The sequence below is a fragment of the Phascolarctos cinereus genome, unplaced genomic scaffold, assembly GCF_003287225.1.
Source record: "Phascolarctos cinereus isolate Bilbo 61053 unplaced genomic scaffold, phaCin_HiC Scaffold_5;HRSCAF=322, whole genome shotgun sequence".
In the NCBI taxonomy this organism is placed as follows: domain Eukaryota; kingdom Metazoa; phylum Chordata; class Mammalia; order Diprotodontia; family Phascolarctidae; genus Phascolarctos; species Phascolarctos cinereus.
The window spans coordinates 301793708-301799707 of record NW_027555958.1 but is presented as its reverse complement, the minus strand read 5'-3'; positions in this window follow the sequence as shown (position 1 = coordinate 301799707).

The window sequence follows — 6000 nt, the reverse complement described above, 5'->3', positions numbered from 1 at the left end:
AGACCTTGTTGTTCAGTCATTTTTCAACAGTGATATTCATTCATTAACTCATTTGAGCCTCGTGGCAACCCTGTGAGACAGGCACTATGAGAGCTATACCACTACCCTCATTATGTTCAGTTATTTCAGTCATGTATGACTCTTCCTGACCCCATTTGGGGTTTTCTTGGCAAAGATACTGGAGTGGTTTGCCATTTCCTTCTCCAGCTCATTTTACAGATGACGAAGTGAGGCAAACAGGGTTAAGTGACTTGGCCAGGGTCACACAGCTACTAAGTGTCTGAGGCCAAATTTGAACTCAGGAAAATGAGTCTTCCTGACTCCAGGCCTGGCACTCTAGCCACTGTGTAACTTAGCTCCCCAATTCAGACCTTAAAAAATACCAAGTCTAATCCCTTCCCCTCCATTTCAGAGATGAGGAAATAGAAGTCCGAAGAGGTAAAGTGACCCTATCGAGGCCACACAGTGTGTTCTCAAACCTTTGTTTGCCTTGACACAGATAAAGAATGCATTGCTGGAGATCTTCAGGGGAGCTGATAAGTTACAGATGTTTTGGAAAGAGTCAAAAGACCCTTTTTTACTGGGAGTCAAAAGACCTGAGTTCTAATGCTAGGGACATACATTTAGCCCACAACATCAGAGTAGCTCCCTCTACCTCTCCGGCAAAGGGGAAAAAGGAGAGACTAAATTGATAGCTAAATTGCCAACCTCTTAGTTTCTCTTTTTCTGAGCCCAAATGATTCTCCACCTTCATCAAACAAATAATGGGGAACAGAACAATACCTAGGAAAAACCGTGCCTGGGGCAAAGTCAGTGGGAAAAGGGGTGGTGGTAGACGAGTCTGCTGGTAGGAAAAGTTGCAACTGGGCAGAGAAAGGGAATAAGCATTTATTAAGCACCAGCCACCCTGTTAAGTGCTTTGCATATATTATTTCCTCTGATCTTCACAACAACCTTGCCAGGTGAGTACTATTGTTATCCCCATTTGACAGTTGAGGAAACTGAGGAAAACATGTTAAGTGATCATCAGCCCGGGGTCATAAAGCTAGTTAAGTCACATTTGAACTCAGGTTTGACTCTAGGGCCAGCGCTCTATCCATTGTACCACCTAGCCACCTCTATCTAGGGGCTAGCCTATCCTCAAGAGAGTCCGTATAAGCCTCTGTGGGAATCAGAAGATAGATAAGGCAATTCCAGGAAAAGGACATCACAGTAAATGGACCTTGGGGCTCATAGTTTGGGTCTTGTCCCAGGGTGGCCAATGGAGGTGAGACCTGGATTGGTGCTCCCCTCCCCACCCAGGAGAAAGACCCCCACCACCACCACCGTAGGAGGAAACCCCACCATGTCAGTACTCTGGGGCAAAGTTCAAGCTGACTCACACTAGTTTCTCTGGTCAGACCTCTCTGCCCAGGTCTGGTTGGGCTGGCATTTTAGGCAAGTCCCAAGACTTTATAAAATTCCCCTACCTTGTGCTTGTTTAAGGATGAGGTTCAGGTAGGGGGAGGGGAAAGGGTTAAAACGAGAAGATATATGGCCCTCGATCAAAAACCTAGCTTCCCATCCAAAGATGAATTCAGTTGACCACCACATCATGAGCTAAGGAGACGTGACCACCATCCGACCCAAAGTTCTGACCTTTTCTTTGGTGGCCTCCCCTCCCAAGTGGCATCCCTCACAAGGTCGTGCAGCACAAGGCGGGCACACACCCCTCCCCCTTTCCTCCCGAGGGGATTGACAATGGCCGGAGAGTCCCTAGAGAGATGTCTTAGAACAAAAACAACAACAGCCAAGAAAATACCAAACCTTCCCCCTGCTACCACCCCCACCCCCTCGGTTACGTATTCCCACCACAGCTGGAGGTTCTCTCAAGGGCTAGGAATGAATTGTACTCTTTTCACTTCTGCTATTTAGACTCAGTGTGCCCGGGGAAGCCGGTTCGCCTTCAACAGCCAAATCCCCAAACACGTAGGCTGAGACTTCTTGGGTCTGGATTTTTAGCCTTCTAAACCAGTCTCTCTTTGTTAATATAGGCTCAGGTTAAAAAGAACAACCGCTCGATAATTAACATAGTTACTGATAGAATGCTCGTCGACCCGACCATGCCCTCCTACCTCTGTGTTCCTACCCTCCTCTCCAACCTTTTATGGGGGAAAAGTCTAGAGAAATGTTTTCCCGACATAATCCCACATGTCCTCTGAAATCTTCCCCTCCCCCATCTCTTCTCTTTTTCTCTGAAAAAAAAAAGTAGCACAATGCCTGACACGTTATTTATTATATATTATATAATGTCATATATTATGTGTCATATACTATATTGTCATATATGTCTTGCATTATATGTGTCATCTATTACATGTGTCGTATGCATCATGTATTACATGTGTGTCATATACTATAGGTCTTATTATATATTATACATTATATATTTAAGTACTAAATAAGAAAGAGTTCACCTTCATATAGCCTTTACAGCCTTCTTGCCTCATAACAACCATGTAATAATGTAGGGAACTCGAGTACAATAAGGGAAATGACTTACTGAGTGTTACACAGCTAACAAGCTGACTTGAACTCAGGTCTTCTGACTCCAGACCCAGTGATCTTCCAACAGGAGCCATGGTTGACCATGTTCCTGTGTGGATTCCTGTGTGGTTACCAGTGGAACTTGCTTCATGCCTGCCAAGGCAAGTAGAGGTTCCATTTTGGTGCGTGCCTACTTATCTTTCCAGATTTATTTCACATTGCTCGCCTTCGTCCGCTCTACATTCCAACCAAACTAGGCTACTTTCTCTCCCCCATAAAGCATATTCCATCAACAGCCTCTCTGCCTTTGCAAAGACTTTCTACCATGCTTCAACACTCTGCCCTCACCTCTCCCACTTAGAATCCCTATCTCCTATTCAAGCCCCAGCATAAATGCCACCTGCTGCATGAAACCTTTTTTCGTTCCACTCCCCAGCCTTTAGTGTTTCCCCCTCAATATCTCCAATTACTATGGATTTACACTGAAAATATTTTGCATTTTTTATCTACATCCCTACTGTTTCCTCCCATAGAATGTAAGTAAGCACTTTGAAGGCAGATGCTGTTTTTGTTTTCAGTCTTGGAATCAAGAGCACTTAGAAAAGGGTTGGGTACATAGTAGGTGCTTAGTAAATGTGGAATTGAATTTAACTAAATTGCTTGACACTGGACAGAGATTTTCCTTTCCACCCCCATCCAACCATCTTCCCCCGACCCTTTCTCCTTATCTCTGTCTCCCTCCCATCTCCTTCAGATTTGCATTATAAGGCCATCAGCACTGAACTTAGCTAGCAGAGGTAACTAACTACCCCCCATTGATGTCCATTCAGGGAATAAGTGCTGTTGTTTCAGCTTCCAGAACACCTCAATTCTGAGCTCTCTTCCCCCCATCCCATTCCCAAGGGAAGATAAAAGTGGAGGATGCAGCAGCTTCCTGGATCTTTTAGTCTTCAGCTGGGTTTACAAAACCCAAATCTGAAATTTGAAAGATCATTTAAAAAAAAAACTCTGTCTCTCTGTCCCTCTGTATCTTTTCATCTCTCTATCTCTGTCTCTCTCTTTTACTCTCTATCCCCCTTCCCTTCCTTTCTCCTTTCCTCTCCTCTCCTCTTTTCTTCTCTTTTTTCTTCTCCTCTCTTTTCTCCTCTTTCTTCTACCCTCTTTTCTTTTTTCTCTCCTCTCCCCTCTTCTCTCCTCTTTTCTTCTCTTTTTTCTCCCCTCCTCTCTTCTCCTTTCCTCTCTTTTCCTATTTTTCCTTTCTTCTCCTCTCTTTTCCTATTTTCCCTCTCCTCTCTTCTCTTCTGCTTTCCTCTTCTCTCCTTTCTTTTGTAATGCAGATCTGCATTACACTTTTTCTCTTCTCTCCTCTTCTCCTCTCCTCTGTTCTTTTCTCTTTTCTTCTTTTTCCCCATTTCCTCTCCTTTCTTCTCCTCTCCTCTCTTCTCTTCTCTTTTTTCCTCTCCTCTTTTTTTTCTCTTTTCTCTCCTCTCCTCTCTTCTTTCTCTCTGACTCTTTTTACTCTCCAACTACCCATGAAGTTGTAGGATCAAAGATTTAGAGTTAGAAGGAAACTGTGAGATCATCAGGTCCTACCTCTTCATTTTACAAGTGAAGAAACTGAAGCTCAAAGAGGCTGTGACCTACCCACAGCCTCACAGATAGCAAGTAGCAGAGGCAAGTTTGGACTTCAAACTCAGCATTCTTGCCATTGCTCTTTCCATTGTCATTTTCCTCCTTTAGAAATAGGGAAGTAAAGAGGAGTTGATTTTCTAGTTCAGCTGGGGAAATTTGTTCAGGGTCCCAGAACATATGACTGCCAGGTTTCCCTGACCTCAAGATGGTACAGGCACTCAAGGCTTAAGAATGGAAGCCACATCACTCCCCATCACACTAGGATCTCCCCAAGTACAAGGACTCTCTACCTCACCACACTGGGAGCTCCCTGAGTGTTAGAACTATGCCCTCCTCATCATATTGGCCAGTGAGAGACTGGTGACTGCCTCCTCCTTCCTCTGCATCTCTCTACCAACTACTTATAGAGAGCAACACATATAAGCCACCCAATCCACCAGGGCCACTCAGTAAAATGTGGTACTTAATTGACCTGAATGAAGCTATAAAGGTAAAGATCTGACAATAGGAACAGAAATAATGGTCCAGGAATTCAGGACCTAGAGGCAAGGGGAAGGGACACAATGAATAGGGTGCTAGTCTTGGAGGCAGGAAGGCCTGAGTTCAAATCCTGCCTCTGTGTAGTTCTGGACAATTCACTTAACCTCTCCGAAACCCAATTTATTCATCTGTAAAATGATATGTTACACATGTCTTATATGTACAGTTATTTGCATGTTGTCTCCCCCCATTCAAATAGGAGCCCTTGAGGGCAGGGACCATGTTTTTGTCCTTCTTTGTATCCTCACTACTTATCACAGTGCTTGACAGTGTTTAATAAATAATTGAGTGGGAAAAGGAGGAGAGGTTGGGCTCCATAGCTTCTAAAATTTCTTCCAGTTGGAGATCTATGATCCCAGGATCCTATCATATAGACATGTACAATTTCTCTGACAATGAGCAGGAACAAAGGTGAAAAATAATGTAGAGGTTATTGAACAGGTCCACCTAGGGTAACATCAGGTAAGATTTAGGTAGTACCTGAAATTAGAAAAGGAAGGAGAGAGAGAGAGAGAGAGAGAGAGACAGACAGACAGACAGACAGAGAGAGAGAGAGAGAAAGAGAGAAACAGATGGTCCCCAGGCCCAATAAGGTAAGTGGGTAGTTTCATGTTCTTCAGCCTCATTTTCCCTGGATGTCCACTAGTTTTTGGGCCCAGGGTCTATAGTTTCAAAGACATCTAATATTGCAAACGGTGGCTGGGGTCTCATGGGGATAGCCTAGGAAATCTAGGTTAAATCAAAGAAGTCTTAACTTTTCAGAGCTAGAAAGGACCCAAGAGATCTTCTGGCCCACCCCTCTCATTTTACAAAGGGATAAACCAGCCCAGAGAAGGGCTGTTAAATGGAAGGCTATTAAATGGAAGAATAAGGACCCTTATCTGAGTCTTGGGATTCTCTTGTTCCGTGCTCTTTCCATTACATCATCCTGACCCAAGTTAAATGAAGGTAAAGATATGCTCTTTCTCATAACTCTTTAAAAAAAGAGCAAGAAAAGGAAAAAAAATTTCTAGTTGCAAAGGGCACATGGCTGGCATTAGCTGTAGGCTGAGACCTCAATTTAGGGAGTTCTGCTTTTCAGATTCATATCACCATCACTCCTTCCTTCCTTCCTTCCTCCTCCTCCTCCTCCAAATCTCCTTACCTGACCAGGCTGAAATGCGCTCACACGCACACATATATACACATACGAAAACAAATTGGCAACTAATTTGGCTCCTGCCTCTCCCCACCGCTTCTGCCTTTCCACTGAAATAAAGGTCACTGAAGCAGATCTCTATTTTCACTGTGAACCATAGTCTA